At 35.5% G+C, this 26,665-nt stretch overlaps 1 protein-coding gene across 2 annotated transcripts in view; it reads right to left on the reverse strand.

Moving 5' to 3' along the window:
• The window catches only part of NRG3 (neuregulin 3), an 845,535-nt gene that overhangs the window by 106,089 nt on the left and 712,781 nt on the right, over positions 1-26,665 (reverse strand). The window lies entirely within an intron of this gene.

Here is a 26,665-nt window from a genome sequence, read left to right on the forward strand (position 1 = left end):
AAAAAAATCTACATGGAAATCAATGTTTACAAGGCTGATCTTTCAAGGCAAAGAATGTCTTAATTTTAACCTTGATGTTTTCTTAAGAAAGATAATAAAGATTGCCAACAATTACGGGTACTCTGAACACTCACTGATTAACATATCCAAAAGCCTGAGTTGTAGACTGGAATTTTTGATGGAATAATATTGTATCAATTGTCAATTATACTAAACATAAATTTAGCCAAAATCTCATCTTCTCTGTAAGATGAGAAAACTGTTTCACCTAAAAATCTTATACTCTCAAAGATGACACAGAACTAGAGCATAAATCCATTGTATCTGACACTTTAGTCTCATGACTATGAAATGTGACAGTACTTCCTAGCAAACTAGAGTGACAGATGTGTCCACATCTGCTTTCTGTTCTATGTGATTATTTTGACCTATTAGCTACAAAAACCAGTGATAAACTGGGCCTGATTATTTTGGGCATTCAACCTTAGAATTTATTTATTTAAATAGTATTTTCTTTTAGTCATTCAATTATCTATTTGTTAACTTTTTTAATTCACTGCCTTCTTTAACAATAGTTTTGTAGCAGTAATATTTTTCTTAAATGAGAATGAATATGCAAAATATATTACTTGATAGTATTTGTTTCTAAGACTACTGAGCTTTTAAAAAAACTTTTGAGTAAAGTAGCTTTATTTTTAGAAAATAAGCATTTAACTTGACTATTTCAGTGGCTTTCTTATTTGTATAATTCATTTATACTTTTTACTTAGGTTAAATACATGTAACATAAAATGTGTCATTTTAACCATTTTCAATATATAATTCAGTGGCATTATTTAAAATTCACATTGTTGTACAACTATAACTTCTCTATTCCTAAAACTTTGCCATCACTCCAAATTCCACTAACAGCAACTCCTCATTTCTTCCACTTCCCTGCCCTTGGTGACCTCACATACATTCTTCTGTTCTTTTATTAAGATGCTAAATACGGTGATAATTACTGAAGTTTTAAAAATACTGCTAGGCTTTGTTTCATACAGAAGGGTAAACAGAAATTCATAACAAGCATGACAGAAAAAAATCAATTTTGTCAACTGAGTCATATTAAGAACACAAAACATACTATCACTTGTCATCCTTCATCAGCTATTTCTTAAAAGCTAACAACTTTCCTGGGATCTCTAGACCTGTATGAAAACATCAAGCAAGATGTTTTAATCATTCAGTTATTCATTTATTTATTCACTCAACAGCTATGTGTCATGAACTGCAGAGATAATGGGATGGAACGGAAAGCCCGCTGCTTCAACACAAGTAGCTTCATATCCCCAATGGCATGTGTTAGAATGCAGCATTTACAGCTTTGGGATGGTTTGATTAAGTAAAGATTGTAATTCTTTTGGCATATACACATCTTTTGTCTACATAACAGTGGTTAACATTTACTGAGCACTTAGCATGTACCCAGGACTGCTTGAAGTCTCTCACAGAACCTAAGTTTGCCATTACCCTCATTCCTCAGACAGAGAACAGAGGCACAGAGAGGTGAGGATATATTCTGCAAATACTGCCACTAAGTGTAAGAAAACAAATGAGCCTGAGCAGCTTGACTACTAGTCCTGAAAGTAATTTCCTTAATTTTTTGTTCTAGTTCACTTTAGTCTTTCTTCTATACATGTAAAAGAAGTCAGTTTTACACAAAATCACCCTGTATTACATACCTAAATCAGAGGGCTCTCTGTGGACCTTTCAGCTCTATCATCCCAATCCCCTTTCTCACCTCCATCACATCAGAACTGACAACCTTTTTTGTTGGTGAGAATAAGTCCTGACATTATTACTGTGGCCAGTCTCACACCAGACAGGTCGTCAATCACAGAAAAGCAAAACCACTTTCCCAGAAAAATACACAGACCTCCTTTAGTCCCAAAGGAACAAGCACATTCTTTTTTCCCTGGGTCTTGTTATAAAACATGAACTCTTCCCTTTTCTTCTCAAAAGTCCTATTGCTGATTGTTAAGAGACACCTCTATAGCACGTTGGTTTCTCTTCTAAGAAGGTTAATTTGTACTAAAGAAGGAGAAGCAGTCAGCAATGGAGACTCTAACACTTATGAACTGCAAAGTTAAGATGAACATTCATTTGCATAAAATGAAAAATTTAAATAGGGTTACAGCTGAAAGTTGTGAGTGGCCATTTACTTATGCTGTTTCTCAGACACGAGTCTGCCTATTTAGCTTGCAGAACTTTCCAGTGAAAACATCTTGGACTATAAAGATGTGTATGTGCCAAAACTCTAATTCCATGTTTATAACAGTGATTAAAGAAAAGAATACGAGTTACCATTGTATAGAAAAGGTCTTCACTCAAAAATACATTTGTATTACATAATTAATGAGAATAAGTCTGTATAGGTGAGTACACTTGGATTTCTGCTGCTGTAACTCCTAATAATGCTCTCAGCACTTTTCATGTTTTGTTGATTTTCCTCAAGTTTTCATATTTTCTCATTTGGTACTTCTACATACATTATTTCACATATTTTAAAATAAAGGCTATAAAATAGTGCCTCTGAGCCCCAGTTTAAAAGTGAAAGAAAATGAACTTGAAAAACTAAAGTTCATATTTGTAGATTCCCAGACTCTTAGGGTACAAACGTTTTTTTAAATCCCAGGAGTAAAGGTAGTGTTTTTTTTTTTTTTGCTCACTGACTTAATACTCCAGCCTATCATAGAGTCTGACATTTGGGAAATGCTCAATAAATATTTACTGGATGAGTAAAATGCCATCTGAGTCAGCCCCTTGGCCCACTGTAGGCGATACTTGCATTCCTTCAAAGACTATTCAGTTGCTTTTCTGTCACCTCTGATTTTTCAAAGATTCCAAGGAAGATGACACCTGTGGTGTAATCTTTAAACTCTGAGCAAACAACATCCACATTTCTAGCAAAATTCTTCAAATTAAAATTCATTTAATTTTCCTTTTATGAGTCTTCCTTTATGGTACACAAAAATCACCAGGTTATTACTGAATAGATCCAATAAATGCATATCTTTGCACATGATTTTTTCACATAATTTAAGATTAAATTGAGTAAGTGGTCATTATTAGGAAAATATTAGATTTTACATAGTGATTACAATAATTTTGTATATGTTACATAAGGATTTACTTCTTAATAGCAAATAATTTAAACAGTCTTTGAAATAGCTATTTATGAACACTTCTACTAATGCTAACTTTCTAAGTTTAATACATTTTTGTACTAATGAGGACATATAGAGATCATGAATAAATATATATACACACATTAGTCACATATATGGATTATAATGTATATATATACATATGCATATAAATACACATATATACATATGGATTATAATAGTATGAGTGAAACTTTACTCAAAAGAGTAGAAAAAAGAAAGACAGGGCAACATGGCAATGTGCATTATATGGGTTTCCAGTTATTACATTAAGTAAAGCCTTTGCTAACAACTATTTTCTCTCTCTCTCTTTTTTATATATATAATAGTTTATTTCTACATCATTTTGTGCGTTTTTCCATCTCGGTTGTAATCCCCATGGGCTTCCCATCACCGAATCACCCATGTGTCATCACCATAGTCCAGTGCATTTCCCTCCCCATATTGTTTTTGATCCCATTCCCCACTCCACCCCCACAAAATGTCTCTGGTATGTAGCTGTTCATCATTATCATTATTTTCTTGCCTGTTCTGTTATATTCCTGCTATGAGAGAAACAATCCGGTATTTTTCTTTTTCTTTCTGGCTTATTTTACAAAGCATGATCTTTTCCAGTTCCATCCATGTTGCTGCAAAAGACATGTGTTTCTTTTTTTTTTTTTTGGTTGCTGAGTAATATTCCATTGTATATATGCACCACATCTTTTTAATGCAGTCATCTATTTTTGGGCATTTGGGCTATTTCCATGTCTTTCCAATTGTGAATAAGGCAGCAATAAACATGGGGGTACAGGTATCTTTTTGAATCAGTGTTTTTGTGTCTTTTGGGTAGATACCTAGGAGTGGGATTGCTGGGTCGTATGGAAGCTCCATGTTTAGTGGTTTGATGAACCTCCACACAGTTTTCCACAGTGGTTGTATTAGTTTTCATTCCCATCAGCAATGCAGGAGAGTTCCTTTTTCTCCATATCCTTGCCAACATTTGTTGTTGCTAACAACTATCTTTAATGCTATTTTTATAACCAAATCCCCAAATTAAAAATTATAACATCTTCATGGTGAATACTAATTCAGAAAATTATTGACACATTTTAAGAAACATTGCTCTGAACCAAACCCTACTAAATAAAGAGCAAAGTGTATACCCGACCCCCAACAGAGAAGCCACAGAGAGCTGAGAATGGGTCTTCCACTTCCCATCTACCAAAAACAGAGGAAGCAAAGAGGAAGACTTATGTGAAGCAGGTTCTTGGTCCTGGGCCAAGTGTCCAAGGTACTGAGCAGGGCTATCCAAATATATGAAGTGTTGGAGTTGAGAGAAAGGCTCTTTAGTAATAGGTAAGAGAAGAGGAAGTCTATACCAACAAAGTAACAAAGACAATTCAGTCTAAGGGTGCGAATAAAGGTCATAATCAGATAAAGATTTTCATCCTGTTCCTTCATCCTGTGCTTTCCTGTCCTGTTAGAACTCAAGAAAATGAGCAGAAGCTGAGAAAGGGCAACTGATGGCAGCCTGGGTTGACTTCTAGGAATAAGGTCCAAAGCAAGACTGTGTTGGAAGCTTATTCTGAAGTGACACCTCATAAAAAACGTGTGGGGCAGACTGGTCTGACGTATTTCTCCTTTACCAACTGCTTTTTAGTCATTTTTTTTTTTTTTACTCTAAGGGGCGTTTAAATTGTATTTTTGTTTCTTGAGGTGACACTGGTTTTCAATACTGTATATGCTTTAGGGGTACAGGCTCACATCTCTTCAGATGTATGTTTTATCCCAGTCATTCCATTAGCATTGAGTATCTTTCCTGTCGGATTCCTAAGTCTTCCTTCTGAAAACTAGTTCCATCTTTCAAGTTCTAACTCCTCTTGAAGCCATCATTGATTGATTGAAATAACACTTACCTACCTGCTTCATTTTACTATTTATGATAATGGGATGCATGTTTAGAAATTAGTATTATCATGCTTTGGATTAGAACTAATTAGATAAACTGTAATCTTCTCCTTGGCCCCTTCTTCAATTCTTTTTGTCCTTTTCAAATATCAGATGACAGTAAATGTTCTTTTGAATAGGTTTGATAATTCCTTCAATTTTCTTTCTTATTGAAGCTACCCTTTCATGAATTTTTTTTAAACATAAATCATTTGTAAACTATCATGCTTCTTCTTAAGCTATATTTGCCATTCTAGCCTTCAGAATTTCTGGGTACTTTCACAGGTTTCCATTAGCATACATATGTATAAAACCACACATACAACTCCATTTTTGAAGTTTCACAGCTAAGCTGTGAGTCACCTGCAGGGAAGCAAAGAGGCAGTCTTTAATTTTCCTGTTCTATGCCTTCAGACAACTGAGGCTTTCACTCAGGTGAATGTCCTCACATAAGAAGTTCTTATTTTAAAGTCTGTTCTGGGGGTGATGGTCTCCGACACTCACATAAGAAGTTCTTATTTTAAAGTCTTTTTTGGGGGGTGATGTGAGCAGGTAATGCTGGTAGCCACAAGAGTTGCAGAGAAAAACCTCCTCAAGACTTTCATCTATAGCCACCCATGGCAACCATGTTTCTCCTCCTGTGCTCATTTCCTGCCCCCCCCTTTTTTTAACATTCAAATCGAGTTATGATACTCTGGTTTCTTTTCATATCATATAAATCTTTTGCTTTTTACAAACTGAGTTCCATTTATGAACTAAATGGCAGTCCTTTAGCACAACATGCTTTCTGAAAGCTCCACATCTTTGCACTAGCTGTTTTCTCTTGCTCACTTTTCAGACTCAGCTCAAATAATTTCTAGGAGGTGTCCTCTTTGTTAATGCTTTGCTGTTTCAGTTCTATGCTTTGGTTACTTTTCTAGAACTCTCACCTTTTCCCACACAGGTGTCCTGTCTCCCAAGTAGTAGCTGCTCAAAGTCTTTTTGGTGACTGAATACACGTTTGGATGAATAATGAGTACCTGAGTCAATCAACTTTTTTTTTTTATTGCACATTGTTATGGAATCTAGTACATAGTTCTGCTCTTAAAATGGTATATAAGATCACGCAACTGGAAAGAAAATGTGCCAACCTGATGATTTCTATGTATGTTTTCTTGCTTCATTCTGACAAGATAACATATTGCAATACAGGGGAATGTCTCAATTTTATATTTAACAGTGTATGTTTTTCTTTTTTAAATAAAAAGCATGGGATAGGAATATTTTCATAGCTTATGATCTGTATGCTGGATATATCTGTCACTAAATTTAAAAGTCACATCAATTTATACTTACAAACCCTTAAACACCTGGGAATAGTTGATAATGAGCACAACAGACAACATACTTAGGCTCACTAATGGATTAATTTATTACTTTTACAGCCTTACAATGTAACACTAGGATGAAATTTTTTCCCTCTAAAAGTATAATCATCTGAGACTGTTATTTGTCTCATTTAAATGCAAAGAATAATTCTTCTTTGCTACCTGCTTCCTAAATCCATTAAGTAGTTAATAACATAAGGACTAATGTAAGCTTCCTTTATTTAATAGAAATAAAGAAATGTAAATTAAATTGGTAGAGCCCTTTCCCAGTAATGAATTCCCTCGGAGTAGCTGGATTATTCTTAGTAGTGTAGAAAAACCAAGGAAAGCTCTTTCATTAAAATAATGGAAGAAATCATTATCTAATTTTTCTTATAATTAGCTGGGGACTCAACTAAATGCAGGTACTTTGAAATTCTTACCCTCATCCTCCCACTATTTCTTTTACAGTTTTGACACTTTCCACATGTATTTTCTAGATTTATAAGTGAAAACAACCCATCTGGTCTTCTTGTTCATCAGATTTCCTTGTCAAGATGTTATGCAGATGTCAGAAGTTGTGTATGAATGAATTTAAAAAATTCAGATTTTAAAATTTTTTATCACTTATTTTATATTACTTAGGCATCACAAGGTAAGTGATAGAGGCCACATTTCCAGGAAGGTCAGACACAAATGACATACTTGAGAACTTATATAGATGATTCCTCTGTAGACATTCTCATACCATCCTTTCTAAGGACAGTGTTTTATACATGGCAAAGTTGAGAAACAGAGAGTTGGAATTAATTGTTCAAGATAGTCAGCATCTTGTTCATTAAATCATGTTATGGTCCCCCACAGAAAAACTCACTCTTGTCTAGCATGTCATGTAAATTGAACATTAGTGATCCAGCTCAGTCTGTTTCTTCAACCCTACCTCCACCTTCTCTTCCCAATCCACTTTGTTGACATATATTCATTTACAACAAATGATGCCTGTTCTAGAAAGCATTTTTTTTCCCCACATAACATCTCCAACAGAAGTACTTTTTCATGGAATCTTTTATGTATATTATATGTGCTTAGTATATTACACAGCATATTATATAAGATAAAGAACATTATATAAGATAAAGAACATAAGTGTCATTATATTCTGAGTATTGTAGCTATCTTTATTTGCCTAACTTCTCCCATATGACTATAAGAAAGTTAATAAAAAGACCGTGCTTCAATTGTCTTTATATTATAGATTCCAGAGGAGTTCCTGGCACAGAGAAAGCATTAAAGTAAATTAAAGAAAACTAAAGAGAAGCATGGATTTTTGAACTTCTGTTCAATACTGTTCCTATTGCCAGTAGTAGCTCCTATCCTGCATCACTTCCTTTTTTCCTTCAGGTAATATAGGTCTCAGCAATAAAAACTAAAGTTTTTCAGTTGCAAAAGTCCTTGTTCCAGAAGGAATCAAAATATAAAATAATACATTAAATGGTAAAGGTTCCCACTCCGTCTGCAGATATGTCAAGGGAAGAAATGGAGGAAAGCCAAAATGCGTGGGAAGTGAACTTCATAAATAAAAATGAACACTGTTGTCAGATCATGCAGCTCTTACCATACCCAGTGTCCAATTAGTGGAAGTAAATCAAGAGTTCTCAAACAGGAACACTTTGCAGTACCTAAGTCCCTGAAAGTAGCAAGACCACAAAACACCCCATGCCTACTATTCTCCAACCTCAGCTTTAAACTGAAAACAATGTCTACAGTCTAGAGATGTGTCTCAGATATGCCATGGAGGAAGCAGGTAAGCCTCACAATTCAGTCCCCATGCACTTGATAGGCACTTTTATTAAGAGCCTGGCACATGAGCTGAGCTTGGGAGGAGAATGGGGTGTGGCAATGACCTCTAGGGCCTGAAAGAGAACATAATAGTAATTAGGGCATTTCAGCAGATGCCAGGATGGATAGGCAAAGTTAACTGAACTTATGGACTGGGTCCTGTATAAACCACACCCTCCCCAGAACTTTGATGCAAATTGTAAGGACTGGGAGTCAGTGAACTGTGATTATATTTTCCTTTAATACAGTGCAATGGAAACTGAAATAAAAAATTAAATTCTAATAATAGAAATAATAATATAGATTAAATTTTGGAGGCCTTCTTCTACATGTTTATTTCACTAAAAACCAACATCAATTTTATTAAGTAGATGTTGGTTCTACCCCCTTGTTAGAGATTGAGATGAGACATACAGAGGTTAACCAGTTTTCTCAAATCTTGACTAGCAGGGTTGATATTCAGATGGTTCAATGTCTTTTATTGGTAGGGGGTACATTTCTTCATCTGAGACCAAAACCCTTTTTTTAAAAAATAATATAATAGCTTAATTTTACATCTTTTTGGGCCTTTTTTCCATCTCAATTGCAATCCCCTTGGGCTTCCCATCACCAAATCACCCTGTGCCATAACCATAGTCCAGTGCATTTCCTTCCCCCCACTGTTTTTGATCCCATTCCCCACTCTACCCCTGTAAAATGTCTCTGGTATATAGTTGTTCATTATTATTATTATTATTTTCTCACTTGGCCTTTTATACTCCTGCTATGAGTGAAACCATCTGGTATTTTTCCTTTTCTTTTTCCTGGCTTATTTCACTGAGCATGATCTTTTTCAGCTTCATCCATGTTGTTGCAAAAGGCATGTAATTTTTTTTTTTTTTTTGGTTGCTGAGTGATATTCCATTGTGTAAATGTACCACATATTTTTAATGCAGTCATTCACTTTTGGGCATTTGGGTTATTTCCATGTGAGACTAAAACCTTTTTTAGGGCACAAGCCTTGTCTTTAACATTTTTGTTTCCCTGTCTTTAGTCCAACTAATTGATTGCCAGAAAGCCAATTAAATTCATTACAGCTGGATTTAGAGACTATATTTGGAGTTCATCAAATAATAGTTTTTTCCCAATTTTTCCAATAGCCTCATAAGGATATATATCATATGTCTTAAAGCTCTTTGACATCCTGTGGTGCTTTGTTATGGAAAACCTAGCAAATGAATATACAGGTGAAACCCCCTTCCTGGAGCTTCACATTCTAGAGCAGGGAGGGGAATAGACAATTACCAAAGAGACATTCTATTTCTTAATGTCTTTATCTGTTTAAGAAATAAACTGCATGACTTGTGAAAATCTTAAATTAGATAACAGATGCAGTTTTGTAGACATTGCTACCTACATTCATGTCTACAAATTATCACGCTCTTCAAAGTGTGAATGTATCCAACTAAAATACTACATTTTTCAGTCTTCTTGCACTATTTAGAATGGCCATGTGACACAATTCTATTATACCAATCAAATAGTCAATTTCTAGGTTGGGTTTTCAGCAAAGTGCTTAAGAAGACAGATTTAATTGACCTTTTGAGAAAAGACAGAGCCATTTGCTAGGTTCCTCTTCCTCCTTCGGCCTGAAGGGTAGCTGGAGAGGCCATTCAGCTATTACAAGGTTATTATAAGGTTTGAAGAAGATGGAAGTTGCATGCTAAAATGGTTGATGAAAACAACTTGAGAATCTGAATCTCTGGCAACAGTTTCTGGTGTTGTACCAGCGTCAGACTCCCTACCCCTCAGCACTTCTCATCACTTCAGAAAATAAGGTCTATAATTTTATCGAAGCCACTATTTAAATGGATGTTCTGTTACCTGCAGCTGAATATAATCTAAATTTGTGAAAGCACATGTACAACTTCTCACACATAGTAGATGTGTATCTGGCATATTTTATTTGTTTCTACCCACTGCAGAATTCAGTTAATGACAATTTTAGATAAATATTCTTTATAATTAATTTTTCTAGAAACTTAAGTATTTATAAGCCATTATACCATGTTACATGTGATAGTTTTGTAATTATTATTTTAGTATCTCTACATTGTGTATATATTGTAAATATACATACTGAGCTGGGGTGTAGGCCAGTGGTATAGGGAGTTTAGAGGGTTCACCAGAGATAGTGGGGAGCAGAACAGGCAGATCTACTGAAATACACTGATGAGGGGAGCAGTGGGCAATACAGGAGAAGTCTGATGTGTCATGTAGGTCAGCTCTCTGGTCAGTGATCAAACTTATGCTGTAATGGCTGTCCATACCTTCATAGTGCTTAGACTTAACCCCATGTGCTACTAGGGAGGCCCACACAACATCTTCTTGAGATTATTTTCATAGTGTTTATTTTTTGAATGGTTGACCTGCTTTTTCAAGTAGGGATTCTTCTGTTTATGAATTAACATTAAACCCCTTTATGAATTAACATGAAACTGTCCGCCTTCCCTTTTAATTCTACTTGATATCCAAAAAAAGTCATTACCAAACATCTCAAAGTGAGCTCTCTTTAGTCCATAGAAATGCCTTCTACCAGGCTTCTGGAAGGAAGCAACATCATTTGCTGCTGTAACTTCTCAAAGCTGAAATTGAATATTTTCTTAGCATTGTGGGTGGGTTGTATTATTTTCTCTTTTGGGATACTTCAAATCTCTTTTTTTCTGCCTATAATGTAATCTCTTTCTTCTGTTGTAGGCCACAACCTATTGGTTAGAAAAAGTCCAGGATACATTTTGCACAACACAGAGGGCTCATTTGTGTCCAAGTAACTATTGCTGCATTGACTAAAAAATTACTTTCAATTCTCTAATTTTCCCTGAATCCATAATCTCACCCAAAAAACAAGACAAACATCTTAGAAGGAAACTCATCTCTCTAGGGTACAGATGAGGTACAGGCCAACTAGAAAGTGTCTCAACTACGGGATGCGCAACCTCTGTATTAGAATCAGCCAAGATGCATGTTCCACATGCAAATTCGATGAGCTGTATTTTTAATAAACTCCTAGAGTTATTCTCAGGTGCCTTTAGTTTGAGATCTATGAAAATTTCACTGTGTATCTACTTGTGTACATGTGTTTATGGCAGTTTAGAGGTTAGGTTGCATTAATATTCTGTATCAGTACTTTTCATGGTTGGATTTCACAGAAATATTCAAAACAGACAAAACAGAATATCTACTGTTTTAGTTTTCTCATTTCAAAAATTTCTAGTTTTCCTTTTGCTAAAATATTTGTACATTTCCACATCAATTTTCTCTCATATTGCAAAGATCTGAGACAAACTTATTTCCTCATTGGGTTCTTGATTATTCTGATTACATCCCCTAATTCCTGTCCTTTTATCAGATATCTATCAGGATTTTTGACATCAATATTCTCTTTTTGCCTGCCCAAGCATATTTTAACCCCCCTGATACCTTACAAGTATAAGCATATATTGACATTTCTCCTCCAGTATCACAACTTATTTTGTAGATCAGCAATTCCCCTATTTTCAATCATAATATATATGTGTGAGAAAGAAAATCATTTGTTCTCATCAGGAAGATATTTATTGAGCAGGAAAATCCCAGAGGACTATTGTCAGTGTTTGTGGCAGCAAGAGCAATGATACAGCTCCATCAACTTAATTTTATTCCCAGATATAAAAGGGAAAAGATAGTTAATAACTATTGATCACCCATTAGCCAATTTCTGTAATAAGCACTACCACTGGTGTGTGTAAAGCTAAATAAGACTGTACTTTCCAGTTTCTTTAAATATCCAACCTAAGTTTTGGAAATTTGATAAGCAAAAGAGATAAAATCTGTTATTTTTAACACCAATTTAATTAGCCTTTTGTTCTTTTGGGGAAACGGTTCGTTTATTTGCAAAAGTGTTTCATTTGACGCTTTAGTTATTCCAATACAGGTAGAGTTCCTTATTAGGTAAGCATATGGAAGAGGTCTTTAGCTCCTAGGAGATAAACTACTTGTGCTAGTATATAAAAAGTTACTGAAGTTATAAACAGAATTACATCACAAGAGATGATTTTCCCACTATCTAGATAAGAACATTGAAGTCAATAAGGTTAAGTAAATTGCCTCGGGTGATATAGCTGATAAATGACAGTGTGACTCTAAATACAAGTTTTTGATGCCACATACGTACTATTTCTAATAGCGACATTAAGTCACTTTAGGATGGCAAAGTCACATCCAGCCCCGTCTCTGGTCTCCAGAGATACTTCTCTTCTTAGAATAGAACTCCAGCTCTCAAGGACATCTTTATGTCTGCGTGGAATACACAGTGTAGCAGTACCGTGTTAACTGTACTAAACACAGGGTCCATATTGTGTGTTATGGAATTTAATTAGAACAAGATACTTAAGGAATTGTTTTTGAAACTAACAAATGAGGCACATAAAGAATCAACGTATTAGCCAGTTAACTTGCTTTTATAATTTCTGCCATTGTCTGTAGTTTATTTTACCTTTTTTTAAATGCAGAAAATTCACCTAAACTCTGTTTTCTATGATAGAATTTCTTCACCACAACAATAGAATTGCTTCCACAAAAGAACAAAGGGCTGATTAAATAGATGTTAAAAATTAACAGATTCAGGGCCCTCCCTGGTGGCGCAGCAGGTTAAAGTACTGAACTAAGAAGCTTAAGCCACTTCCTTATGAGTTCGATCCCTGCCTGCCGGGGAGGAGATCCACATGGCATGGCAGACCTCTCTTGACCCGCCCATTGCTCCCCTCAACAGTGTACTTCCTCAATCTGCCTGTTCTGTTCCCCGCTCTGTCTCTGGTGAATCCTCTTACCCTCCGCATCTCTGGCCTGTACCCCAGTTCTGTATGAATAATATTAAAAAAAAAAAAAACAAAAAACAAAAAAACAGATTTCATCAGTTTTTTTATCAAATTTCTGAAGGTTGGAAATTTAAATAAACAGCTTGATTTTTCCTTATCCTCATATACATTTCTCTACAAATGTCTTCATCTATGACTAAAAGATATATTAGAATTTCATGTTTAACTATATAATTGTGTGCATGCAAAATTATTTTAAAAATAAAATGCATTGTTTTATATATTTATTTGCTTGGTAGATTGCCTCCTATAGGTTAATGGCTGATTATCATCTTGATAAATTGTTCTTTCATCACTGCTTAATGTCTCTCTTTATCCTGATTCACCCTATTAACCTTACCTTACCTCTCATTAATACTGTGACACTTTTTTATGTCTACTTATTTTGTTTTTCTTAATATATTTGGCTAGTATCTTCTCCCTCATCCTTTTATTTATTCTTCCAGTTATCATTAAAGTGTGTTTCTTTGAAATAGAATAAAGCGGTGCTATGTTCTGACCTAATCTTTTTCCTTTAATGGAAGAGTTCAATTGTTCATATTTATTTTAATACTCAATATGTCAAAAATAAACCCTCTGAAGTTTCTTATATTATTTTATATTGGCATGTTCCTTTTCTAATTAACATTTTATAAGATATGTTTTAAGATCTAATATTCTAGATACTTTGGGACACATCAATGAACAAAGCAGAAGAGAATCCTATAAGCCCCAGGATCCTCACAGTCATACACAAACATTGCATTTCCCAACTGCCCTAGTAGTTGCTAAATTCTGGCCAATGTAAGAAAAGGAACATACTCTATTTCCTGGCCTGATTTCAACACCTCTCTGCTGTCCCTATAGAGAAAGACTGATACATGGGTCACAAATGAATTCCTAGGTGGTTCCCCATCTGTTTTTGGCCATGTGGAGGCCAGTATTTCTCTTATGCCCACCAACAGACACTATATTTCACCATGATGACACAAATAAATAGAGTTTTCTTGTGTCAAGAAGCAGAAATTTTGATTTGTTATAGGTGATAGCTTTATGTATCAACGTGGCTAAGCTAAAACACTCAGTAATTTAATCAAACTCTAATCCAAGTGTTTCTGTGAAGGTATCTAACATCTACAATCAATAGATGTTTATCTACTTTAATTAAAGAAGATTACCTTTAATAGAGTGGGTAGGCCCCATTCCATACTCAGAAGGCTTCATTGTAAAATCTGTGATTTCTCAGAGAAGATGAAATGTTTCATTTATACTATAACATTTCTAAACTGTTGGCCTATACTACAAATCTCAGACTTGCCACCATCTACAATTCCCTAATATTTCATATATAATTATTAATTAATCACCAGCAGTTAATTAATGTTATATGTATGTAATTAATTATATAGAAACAGAAGAAACAAACTGCATAATCCTATTATTCCTAAATACTTAAATGATCTTTAGCCTTTTTTTTTTTAAATTGAGGAAATGTTGGTTTACAGCACTACATATGATTCAGACGTATAGGCTCACACCTCTAGCTATATGTTACCATATCACAGCCACTCGTAAAGCAAGCAACCCTCCATCAAGTCGATTGGATGTCCTCCTCCAATACTTACGTTTTAAATGGGTAAGGGGTAGGGTATTCAAAAAGAGTTTGTTAAGGTCCTTTGTGAATCATATACATGTGTGCATTTCTATTTGTTATTGGTTCTGTTTCTGAGGAACACTGACTTATAGCAGATTTCGGTACCAGGAGTGAAATATCAGTTTCTTAGGATAGCTATAGCAAATGCCTATAAATGAGTGGTTTAAAAGAAGAGGAAAGCAGAGCTCTCCCTGGTGTTGCAATGGGTTAAAGCACCACATTATGAAGCTCTCCGAAGTCAAGGCAGCATGAGTTCAGTTCCCGGCCAAGGAGCTGACACACATGGCATGGAAGACCTCTTCTGACCCACCCACTGCTACCCTCAGCAATGTACTTTATCAGTTTGCCTGTTCTGCTCCCCACTCTGTCTCAGGTTAATCCTCTCACCCACCATACCTCTGGCCTGTACCCCAGTTCTATACACATAAATAAAATCTTAAAAAAAAATGAGAAAAGCAATTTCTCACAGTTCTATAGGCTAGCAGTTCCCCAAAGAAATATTTACAAGGTTAATTCTTCCTCTGAAAAGTATAGGTGGACCAAGGGGTTAAATCTTAACACTATGAAGTATGAAGCTATCTGCAGCTCGAGTTTGATCCCTGGTCAGGGAGGTGACCCACATGGGCAGCAGACCTTTCCTATCTCACCTGCTGCTCCTCTCAGCAGTCTTTCAGTCATTTTGCATTTTCTGTTCTCTATTCTCTTTCCTGAGTCTTCTCACACTTCTACTTCCTGCCTCCCTGGCCTACACTCCAGGCTTTATATGCATAAATAAATAAATATTTATGAAAAAATATTTAAGAAAGAACATTGTTGCCTCTTTCACTTTGGTTATTGCCAGCAATTTTTGTGACAACATATTGCAATATTTGCCCCCAATATCATATGAATGTCTTCCTTATGTTAACTTTGTGCCTTCAAATCTCTCTTTCCTTAAGAAGATACCAGTCATTGGAGTAGGGTCCACTGCCTCTGGACCTCATCTTAACTTGATTATTAAGATGAGATGGCCTCTTTTTAAATTGATTACTTCTGTAAAATACCTCTTTCTAAATAAGGTTATATTCACAGGGCCATGGCCTCAACACACTATTTTGGGAGACACAATTCAACCCATGCAACATGGTCACTAGCATACTCTCATTAATATAGAAACAGATCAGGCAGAAGAGATAGACACTAATTTCACACTTGCTCCTACGAATTTAAATGATCTTTAACCATCATCATTTCCAGTTGACTAGAGGCAGAGTATTTAACAGAGGAGACTCAGGTCTTGTTTGAAACAAAGACACAAGAAAGAAAGAAAGAAACGCTTGTTCTGTTAATTCATTGCAACTGGGGAGTTGTTTCCTTACAAAATTTAGAATATTCTCTTAATAATTCTGGATTTGCTCCTAGTTGAATATCTTCTTATTTCTTTTTCTAAGATAAAAGGTGATCATAGGGTCCTCCCTGGTGGCACAGTGGGTTAAAACACAGCACTAAAGAGCTAAAGCCACTTCAACATGAGTTTGATCCTCACCCTGGAGGTGACCCACATGGTGACCTGCCTACTGCTCCACTCAGCAGTGTACTTAGTCAGTCTGCCTATTCTGCTCCCTTCTTGTCTCTGTTGAATTCTCTCACTGCACCTGCACCGCTGGCCTGTATCCCAGTTCTGTATGCATAAATAAATAAATCTTTAAAATAAAAAAAGGTGATCATAGAGCTCATAGTACAAATTTGACTATTATTCCAATTTCAAGTACTGATCATTGCATAACTTAGTATAACTTTCACTTTGGAGGAAACCGGTTATTAGCTCAGATAAATAGAATATAAAGAGAAAATGTGATTTGCTTCAAAATAGAAATTAAATGCATCTGGTGTTAGTAAAGTTGATACCATAGATGTTTTCTTTTGTATTCTTTAGTACTTTTCTTTTTTAAAGTTTGGTAAGAAAACTAATTAATTTGTTTGATTGATACTTTTTCCATCTCAATTCAATTTTACATTTAGCACTAACTTCTCTAAATTTATGTTGAGTATGATTCTGTCATTATGAAATAAACAAATGCTCCTTTACGTTCAATTCAAAATAAAGAGATGAGTTTCTATTATTGTCATTTACGATGAGATGTTTAAAAATGCTTGCTTTCAATCTCATCATGAACGTTGCAAAAAACTCTTCTGTCTTTGTAAAACTTTCCTGAGGAAACACAGACTTACATGGATAGAGTTTGATCTATTTGGGCATTGCATTTATATGAAATCGAGTCAGTCTCTACCATCTTCTGACTTTGTGAAATGTAAAATAAAGGAAGGAAATTATCCAATGTATGTGGTTCAGAGATAAACATTAACCCTGGCTGATTCTAGGTAGTAATATTCTCTCATTACTACCTAGTAATTTTTTCATTCTGTTTCCTTTTATAATATCTTATACTTACTAGTCTTCCATACTTAATCAAAAACATACATTTTATATAAGTATTTAAGAAACAAAAATAAACTTTCAGTAAGCCTGAATATACAAAATGTTGCCTTAAAATGTACTGACTGTTAGAGATAATACAAGTTTATAAAATTTCCTATCTCTGCCTACTTGGACATGTGGAAATTAAAAAAGCAGAGAGGGCATCAAAGCACAGGGTACTGAGAGGTGTTTGTTGAACATTTTCACATGATCTTATATCAAAACCATATTTTGCTCTAATAGGAGAGTGTGTAAAGGTCAAAGGTAGCTCTAAGAAACCAATATCAATATGATATTGATGATGAAAGAAGTCAAACTTTAGAACAAGGTGTCTTCCAGAGAGAAGGTGAAAGCCTCTTCCTCCTGCTGCAAATCCTTCTTATTAGCATAATATATTACACATGACACAATATGATTATAATATAGTATAATAAAATATAATAAAAATAATATGTTCTGGAAGTAAAGGAGGATCAGATTAAAGATGGAAATCATAGTTCCAAACAGTCAGAGGAGAACTTCAAAACATGACATTGTTTCCAGTGTGTTTTTAACATGAACAGCCTGAAGTAGGTAGAATCCAAGATGGAAACAATCAAGCCAAGAATGGGAATGCTGCAGGAGGGGCAGCTGGGAGGAACTGGAAGGTCATCATCTCCTAACACTTTGCCCAACCCCTTAGACTGAAACCAGAAGCCAATTTATTTTTTGATGAGAAGAGAGTGTCCGAATCTGATCAGAGGTAGGCAGCATCCCCTGAGATGGCTAGTGATATTCTGGAGGAGAAAAGACCATGCACGATGAGAAAATGAGGCTACTTGTGATATAGCTTTTGCTCTATTACCTTTTTTACTAAGATCAATGACCCTGTTTTATGCTTATGGTTCTCCTCAAATTGTAAATAATTTCGGGCTGTCTTTATTTGCAATTTACTATACTACTCCTTTGTCATAGAGTGTTGTCCTGGAGAGTAGATGTTTTTCCTGGATATACCACTTGGAATCAGGTCAGAGAAAGAAAGAGGCCAGTAATGAGAAGAGGACTCATTATTAGTGTTACCTGCAAACACTTTAGTAATCTAAGTTCATCCAGCAAGTCGTATACATTGGAATTTGTTTCAGGAGAGGGCTTGTGATAGGAAACATCAGTGATTTCAGTTTTTAGTAACAGGCCCAGCAAACCAACAAAGAAGGTACAGATTGAGAAGCAAGGACTCCCTTTCAGGTTAGCATAGCTCTCATGCCTGGTAAGAGCAAATATACAAGCTACAGTCATAATTGATGATCTGGGTTCATTAGACTTAGGGTGACAGAACTACCAATTTGTACTTGTTGATCTTGGCTTAAAAAAATAAAGGTGCAGTATACAATACAAAGGAGCAGATGAAGTAATTGGCTTTATTACTTTTCTCAACCTGGATTCACCTCCATTTTCTAGTAGAAAATGGACTGAAAGGAATATCAAACCAATTATGTATTTTTTTCGCATGTCAGTCTTTAACCTTCAAAAACTACAGCCAAATATCAGTTGCTCATGCCTTTCAAATAACTTAATTTGGAGAAATTAGAACAGCTGAAAGATGAAAAATGGTATAGCCCAAGGATGGAGTTACAGTTTCCATCTTGCAACATATGTATCATGGTCTGCAATGCTTAAAGTACCATGGAGAAGTTATGCCTGGGCATGGCAGGGTAAAATGCAGTGGAATACCAGTAGGCTGGGAGACACGTGGACTTGGAACTAGATCCACCTAGTTCCCAGCGGTGGGATTGGTGGTGTGGATTCCACGGTAACTGCTGCTGATGGGAGACAGTCCAAGAAGGCAGGTGGAATATGGCTCCCAGCAAATAAGTGTTATTGGGTAACTGGTAAGAAACCAGGCAAGCAGTGAAGTCTCAAAGAAGTCCAAAGAGGTGGGCACGTGGAACACTGCTTGAATCAGCTCTATTTAGACCCAGACAAGTGGACATGTTAGTGAAATCTGTCAGTGAACAACAAGATTTTCCATGGGTATTAGGTCTGGGTCAGGATTAAAGCTCCTTATCTTTGCAGGGTTGACAGGAGCAAAACAGCATCACAGGTCTAAAGTGATGAGTAGAAAGCCATCTAGCTTTGCTGGTATTCCATCTTGATAAGAGAAGAAATAACTGAGACTAGATCACATGGGTGGAGTACCTACCAAATGACTATAAATTATTAGATATTAGGTAGAGTTTTGTCTTCTTCCTGATTTTCACACCTCCATATTGGCAGACAAGATTGAAGTTCAAAAAATTTTTGAAGACCATCTCCTTTCTTTTTGTTTTTCTTTTTTGTATAAATTCTTTTTAATTTTATAAATATATATTTTACATTAATGTTCATTATGTACATTTTTCACCTCAGTTGTAATCCCCATGGACTTCTCACCATTTCATCCATATGCCATCACGATAGCCCCATGTGCTCTTCCTACCCTCATTTTGATCTTGTTCTCCTCTCCTCCTCCCTTTCTAACAGAATGGTAACCCTGAGATTCAAGTAATCCAGTTACTAGAGTATTTTGATGAAATCCACTCTCAGCAGAGTTAGTGGGAAGAACATTAACAAGAAGGCCAATGAAGAGTGAAATGGTTTACTTGGATTTGATGCTGAGCCGTTTTGCATTTGCTTTGTGAGAAGGTTATAAAGTTGTCAGGCTATTGTAATAAGAACTTGACAGTGACCTCTTTATATATACAAACCTTACTTGCCCACACAGAGATCTGTAATCTCTCATTGTTAGGCACAGTGATCACTCACTGCCTATAGCCAGGGTACAGCCATATAGAATAACCAACCAAAAACATACGTTTGACTAGCTTTTAGAAAATTAACTTGAAGTAGTCTGTCCTACAAAATTTGTTCATTTTAGTCATTGTTACCTATAGTTGCTCAAGAAAACAAAAACTTAAATAATCTAGATGTATTAATCTCTAGGTTACTCTTCAGAAGCCACATTATAATTTAAAATAAAACCTTTTATATATCTGCTCACCTGTCTCTAAGCTATTGTTTCTCAACCTCTCAAATCATGAATCAGGTAACTTTAATGGTTCCAGAGTTCTCACCCCATCAGTACTGGATACTTCAATTTGGCTTTAAGGCTCACCTTGACTGGACTGTTTTATCTGCACAAACTGGTCTAATATCTCTTGGTGCATTCAGTCAGTCAGGCTGGTTCTTGTTGCTGAGAATCATCTAGATTTTCATTATATTCTTTCCTCAACCTAGGATCCATTGTCTTCTCTCTGATTATACAAATCCCAAATTAAACTCCTGAATAATACATCTTTGACTATCTCAGACCTAATGTGGCAGGTAAGAATATGCTGACTCAAAGAAGTTGAAATAATTGTTCATGGTCAGAGACTTCACATGCAACTAAACAGATGAAGAATTCAGGAATTCAGAGCTTTGAAGTCCTCCTGTTTTCCTCTGCATACTATTTCTGTCATATGCATATTCTAGAACTTTACTGGAATTGTAATCACTGAAAACATCTACAAGTAATGTAAACTTTCTTGGCAGTATGGGGCCATCAAGGAATTATATATAAAGACAAGACCAAAAATTGACTCTGAAATCTCATTAACAGTGAAATCATGAAAATATGATTAAAACCTAATACTCTAGCACATACCTTGAAATTATTTAAAACAAAATGCTTTGTAACATTTACTAACATAAGAAAAAAAAAACTCATTTTCTCTGTAGAACTATTATACCTCAGGGCAAATTTCACCTATAGGAAGAATGGTTTTTATCAAATATATTCCTTGTCATATTTTGCAGTGTTAATGCCTTTCACTTTCCATCAAACACTCTGCACAGCAGCCAGAGGACTGTCATCTGAAGAGATAGGAAGAACTTGGGTTATGCTGGCGTCTGATTTAATTTTATTCTCTCGGTAGTTAAATTCTGCATCTGTTTATCCTTAGATAACCATTCACAACCCTATTTTTCAGCTTCATACAGCTTTTATGATTTGTAAAATTCTCATTTCAGTCAAATGAAAAATCTTATCTGTTATTTAAAAAATTGAGTCATGGCAAAATTCAACGGTATGTCTGCTACTCATATTAGAATATTTACATTCTTATAATTGCCAGAGTTGGTTACATCATGTTTACTACAGTTACTGAAAGTCATTTGAGAAAAAGTATGTACTTGCTTAAAGCATAGGAAAGATAAAGAGGACTCTAAAGGCCCAAGATACCAGATAAGGTATAACCCCTCTAACAAGTGACTTAAAATCTCTCGCTGATTTCTCATCCAGTAAATGTGCTTAAAGTAGACATGACATCTAAGACACCTCTTCCTGTATTCTTTTCTCCTATGATTAGGCAGGGGCAATTAATAAATAATGTTAGAAAATGCTAATGAGTACATATATCTGGTTTCTGAATTTCTACTAGATCAACAATAAACTTTACATTCCCAGCAATATATTTTTATGATCAAACATATTTCATACATGGTTCCTCCTTAATCTTATATTTGCTCTGGCCAACACACTGACTAGGCAGACCCACTTACTACCACACCACTTACCTGGCCAACTCTGCTTGATTTAGGAACACTCCTACAGAAGGTAACCATCTTCTCTGTATCAAGAAAACATAGAATTCTGTGGAAAGCTACTTGGAAGCACTCCTTTGCAAGAGAGTGGTTAAAGAGGTGTCCTAGCTCTGGTGTATCAGTGTAAACTGTTCTTTTTTTAAAAAAGGGCCCTCCCTGATGGCACAGCGGGTTAAAGTACAGCACTAAGAAGCTAAAGCCACTTCAGCATGAGTTCAATCCCTGACCCAGAGGTGATCCACATGGCGTGGCAGACCTCTCCTGACCCGCCCACTGCTCCCCTCAGCAGTGTACTTTGTCAGTCACCGTTTCTGCTCCCCACTATCTCTCTGGTGAATCCTCTCACCGCTCCTGCACCTCTGGCCTGTATCCCAGTTCTGTCTGCATAAATACATAAACATATTTTTAAAAAAACATAAGAAAATATTAATAGTGGTTGTCACTGTATAGTGACATTACTGGATACATAATTAAGTTTATAATGATATATTTAAATTCAGTGAATCAAAAGGGCTCCCATAAAATTACTTTTAATGTAAAAATATGAACTATTGTATTTTTGATTTATCTTGTTTAAATTGGCTCCGGGAGATATTTTGTTATTTGAACCTATTATATATCAGCTTCAAGTGAATTAGCTATTGTTTTGGTTTCAGGGCAAGGTCAAATTGATTTATGAAAGCTATTTTAAGATCTTGTTTTTAAATCATTCAAAGCATCAATATAGCAGAACTATCAGAGATGCAGGCAATTAGTTACCATTGCAATTTAATAATCTACCTTCTGCTACAGAACAAGTGTTACCTTTCATTTTTATAATCACTAAAACATCTTACAGAATCTTTCCTACTGGTCATTCCTCCAAATGGATTGACCATGTGGCCAAACAGTGCTGGGTAATCCATTATCTCAGGAGTTGTGTTAATGAATTCCTCTTTCAGTATTGAGAAATACTGGCCCCATTTCTCAGGGGGTACATGAGTCAAAAGTGAGGCAAGTTCATCTTCCTGTACTACTAATATCTTGATGTCACAACTTGATGGAACAGGCCACATGCCGTTCTCTCTGCTTCTATTCCCAAATGTCTTAATAGAAACACACATATTTAAAATCAACAACATTAAGCCACATTGAAAGATACTTAGCAGCTTGTTAGAAGAACAAAGCCTTGGGACTAATTAATTCATCTACAAACTAGGACTAATCACTCTCCTTTTGAGACTCAGTTTCCTTAAATTAAATGAGAGCATCAATTAGTTGATTATAGTATCCTTTAAATCAAATAGTCTATGATAGGAGTTCCTAATGCTGGATAAAGTTTAGTATAGTTTAAATATATAAGTTTAGTTTAAATATATAAATGCAAAAATATTCTATTCTAGTAAATTATTGACTTTCTAGACTTTCTAAGCATAATGTTTACTTCATGATTCAATGCAATAAGCGAAAGTATCTCCAAAGTGACAAACTGTAAACATGTAGACCATATAATGTATGCTAAATATACTAATTGGATTTTGTTTTTAGATAAATAAGCAAAAATCTACTCCACATTTCATGCTAGCATATAATATGTAGGGAGGAAGTATTTTTACAGCCTGGTTGAAAAATAATTATATTTATTTCTCATATAAGGGGTTCATCTTCATAATATTTAATTGTATCTTACATGATAACAATTGATGCAGAATGTATATTAATCTTTCTCCTGCTGAGAAAATAAAAAAGGTAGATAATTTGATCCAATGACATGTTTTGACTATTAACTTGTCTTGCTTTCATCACAGTAATTGAAAAGATCTACAAAGTAATGTAGGAGCAAAGTGGGCATGAAAGACTGAATGTCCACATCTACTTAAGTGTCATATGTTAAATCCTAACACACAATGTGACAGTATTAGCAGGTGGGACTTTTTTTTTGTAAATAATATAATAGTTTATTTTTATATTATTTTGTGCCTTTTTCCATCTCAGTTGTAATCCCCGTGGGCTTCCCATCACCAGATTACCTGGGTGCTATCACCATAGTCCAGGGTACTTCTCCCCACCATTTTTGATCCCATTCCACTCCCATAAAATGTCTTTGGTATATAGTTGTTCATCATTATTATTATATTTTCACCCCTGGACCTTTATACTCCTGCTGTGAGTGAAACCATCCAGTGTTTTCCTTTTCTTTCTGGCTTATTTCACTAAGCATGCTGTTTTTCCAGCTCCATCCATGTTGCTGTTTTTCCAGCTCCATCCATGCAAAAGGCATGCGTTTATTTATTTATTATTATTATTTTGGTTGCTGAGTAATATTCCATTGTGTATATATACCACATCTTTTTAATCCAGTCATCTACTTTTGGGGATTTGGGTTGTTTCCCTGTCTTTCCAATTGTAAATAAAGCAGCAATAAACATAGGAGTGCCTTTTTGAATCGGTGTTTTTGTGTCTTTTGGGCAGATACCTAGGAGTGGGATTGCTGGGTTATACGGAAGCTCCATTTTCAGCAGTTTGAGAAATCTCTAGTTTTCATAGTGGCTGTACAAGTTTGCATGTGCAGGTGGGACTTTTAAAGCAGTTGATTAACTCAGAAAGGCATCATCATCATAAATGGAATCAATGTCCTTATAAAAGAGAATCCAGTGAACTTCCTTACTCCTGCTGCCATGTGAGGACACAGTGAAAATATGGCCTTCTATGAAAAAGCAGAAGGCCCTCATCAAACATCCAATCTACCTATATCTTGATGTTGGATTTATCATCTTCCAGAACTAAGAGAGAGAAAATTTCTGTTATGTATAAACCACTCAGTCAGAGGTATTTTGTCGTAGTGGTCAGAGTGGACAAAGAGAGTGGATAACAAAGAAAAGAGTAGAGAACAGAGACTTCAGTAGACTGCCTGGGGCAACTGATTTCATAATTTCCTCAGTCATCATACTGTATGTGCTGGTTTGTAAGTAATCTGTCTGATTTTTGAGAAACAAACCTGAGCTAAAATTTTCAGTGTAGGGGATTTATTGGGGAGTGTGCTTGGTAACAATGCTTCTAAGGACTCTAGACAATAAAACTGGACACAGGCAGAATTGAATTCAAAACATAACAAAGATCTAAATCTAAAAATTAAAATCAAAACTATCTCAGAAAAAAAAAATACATAAATCTTACTGTCCTTTGGGAAGGCAACTATTTTTAAGCTATGACACCAAAAGCACCAACACAAAAAGAAAAGAAAATAGATAAAATTTACAACATATTTATTGCACTTCAAAAAATATCATTGAGAAAGCGAGAAGTCAAGTCATAGAGTAGAAGAAAATATTTTGTGAAATCTTGTATCTGTTAAGGGACTTTTCTACAGAATACATAAAGAACTCATAACTCAGCATTTAAAAAGACTCCACTTAAATAACAGACTGAAGATTTAAACAAGTATTTCTCTATAAAAGATATGCTAATAAACAATAAACACATGAAAAGAATGCTCAATACCATTAGTCATGAGGGAAATGCAAATTAAAACCACAGTGAGACTTCCAGGCATACTGGGATGACTATAATAAAGAAGAGAGCAATTAATAAGTGGTGAGGAAGGTAGGGAAAATTAAAGCACCAGGGCCCTACCTGGTGGTGCAGTGGGTTAAAGCACTGAACTATGAAGCTATCACAGCCACTGCAGCTTGAGTTCGATCCCCGGCCAGGGGAGTGACCCACATGGCACAAAAGACTTCTGATGCATCTGTGGCTCCCCTCAGTAGTGCATTTCTGTACATATGCCTGTTCTGCTCCCCACATAATATCAAATAGAGGGATACCATATACTCCAGCAATTTCACTTTTGAATAGTACAGGAAAGAACCAAAAGAAATATGCACACAGAAATTTGCACACAAATGTATAAAACAGTATTATGTATCAGCCAAAACCAAGGAACAATCCAATGATCTATCAATTGATGAAAATTTTAGCAAAATATATTCTACCCACATAGCAAAATATTATTTGGCAATGAAAGGAATAAAGTGCTGATAGAGAGTATAGTGTAGTTCAACTTTGAAAACATTGCACTTAGAGAAGTAAGTCAGACACAAAAGGCCACATTTTATAGAATTCTGCATGTATAAAATGACTAGAAGTTGTGAAACTATAGTGACAGAAAGTAAATTAGTGGTTGCCAGGGACTGGACGCCAGGATGAGGGAGGCAACTACCAATGGGCATGGAATTTTTGTCTTGTTTCCAAAAGCTCAGCTAAGTGCTCAGTTTATTCTGAAGATACAACTGTTCTGGGAAAAAGTGATACAGCCAGGCCTTCATGTCCATTAGCTGCAGGATGCTGGCCATCGCTGGGAGGATTAGGCCTTATTCCTAAAGGTAGGATATGATGGTGCACACACTGTCCATGTCACAGTTCTCCCTCACCACCTTCTTGGCTCTATAAACAGAAGAACTGTCTGCTATACTCACCACCTAATTCTAATGTCCACACAGTGACTGATAAATGTGTTATGAATGATTCTCCCTTAGTTTATTGCACTTTGTAGGATTCTTAACTATTTCCCAGTTTTGTTCTGAGAATGTCTCTTGACCTTCAGAAACTCTGCCTTATTTTCAAAGAGGCCAGGCTCTGCAGATGCTCATTTTTTAAATTTCAGTCTTTTTGTAATCCCAGATTTATCAAACCTTTGGTAATAAAGAAACACAATTTGTTTTTATCCTACTGTCCAGTCTGGATTACCTTAAGGAAAATTTTGCCATCAGTGGCATACC

The sequence above is a fragment of the Condylura cristata genome, unplaced genomic scaffold (assembly GCF_000260355.1).
Source record: "Condylura cristata isolate star-nosed mole 26May11 unplaced genomic scaffold, ConCri1.0 scaffold00011, whole genome shotgun sequence".
In the NCBI taxonomy this organism is placed as follows: Eukaryota; Metazoa; Chordata; class Mammalia; order Eulipotyphla; family Talpidae; genus Condylura; species Condylura cristata.